This window comes from Arachis ipaensis, chromosome B10 (genome assembly GCF_059453495.1).
Source record: "Arachis ipaensis isolate K30076 ecotype BB chromosome B10, ASM5945349v1, whole genome shotgun sequence".
In the NCBI taxonomy this organism is placed as follows: Eukaryota; Viridiplantae; Streptophyta; class Magnoliopsida; order Fabales; family Fabaceae; genus Arachis; species Arachis ipaensis.
Window position 1 is genome coordinate 119,299,931 of NC_142435.1, and position 1,292 is coordinate 119,301,222.

Genomic DNA, 1,292 nt, shown 5'->3' on the forward strand with positions numbered 1-1,292 from the left:
GTTTCAACTAACTAACTAACTTTTTGTTTGTTTCTTAACTCTTTCAAAACTACCTAACTAACTCTCTCTCTCTAATTTTCGAAAATATCTTCCCCCTTTTTCAAAAATTTCTTTTTAATTAACTAATTATTCTTATTTTTATTTTAAAAAAATTTTTTTTCGAAAAATACTAACATTTTTAAAAAAAAAAACCATTTTCGAAAATCACTAACTCTTTTTCAAAAATATTTTTCGAAAAATATTCTCCCTCTCTCATCTTATTCTATTTATTTATTCATCTACTAACACCTCATCTCACATCTCAACCCTCCTCACAGTTGTGTTTCTTCCATTATATTACATTCTTTGTCTCCCCCTCTTCTTCTATTCACACAGGGATCCCTATACTGTGGTATAAAGGATCCATATTATTATTATTATTTTTTCTGTGCCCTCTTCTTTGTCATATGAGCAGGAGCAAGGACAAGAACATTCTTATTGAGGCAGATCCAGAACCTGAAAGGACTCTGAAGAGAAAATTAAGAGAAGCTAAATTACAACAATCCAGAGAAAACCTTTCAGAAATTTTTGAACAGGAAGAGGAGATGGCAGCCGAAAATAATAATAATGTAAGGAAGATGCTTGGTGACTTTACTGCACCTAATTTCAATTTACATGGAAGAAGCATCTCCATTCCTGCCATTGGAGCAAACAACTTTGAGTTGAAACCTCAATTAGTTTCTCTGATGCAGCAGAACTGCAAGTTTCATGGACTTCCATATGAAGATCCTTTTCGGTTCTTAACTGAATTCTTGTAGATATGCGATACTGTTAAGACTAATGGAGTAGATCCTGAAGTCTACAGGCTCATGCTTTTTCCCTTTGTTGTAAGAGATAGAGCTAGATTATGGTTGGATTCTCAACCCAAAGACAGCCTGAACTCTTGGGATAAGCTGGTCACGACTTTCTTAGCCAAGTACTTTCCTCCTCAAAAGCTGAGCAAGCTTAGAGCTGATGTTCAAACCTTCAGACAGAAAGAAGGTGAATCCCTCTATGAAGCTTGGGAAAGATACAAACAGTTGACCAAAAAGTGTCCTTCTAACATGCTTTCAGAATGGACCATCCTGGATATATTCTATGATGGTTTATCTGAGCTATCAAAGATGTCACTGGACACTTCTGCAGGTGGATCCATTCACCTAAAGAAAATGCCTGCAGAAGCTCAAGAACTCATTGGCATGGTTGCTAATAACCAGTTCATGTACACTTCTGAAAGGAATCCTATGAGTAATGGGACGCCTATGAAGAAGGGA

At 35.8% G+C, this 1,292-nt stretch overlaps 1 non-coding gene across 1 annotated transcript; it reads right to left on the reverse strand.

Annotated features, from left to right (window-relative positions):
• Positions 1–980: 980 nt before the first annotated feature.
• LOC148581477 (small nucleolar RNA R71) lies at positions 981–1,088 on the reverse strand. Its single transcript, XR_015895564.1, has one exon. It is a non-coding gene; the product is annotated as a small nucleolar RNA R71 (small nucleolar RNA).
• Between the last annotated feature and the right edge of the window lie 204 nt (positions 1,089–1,292).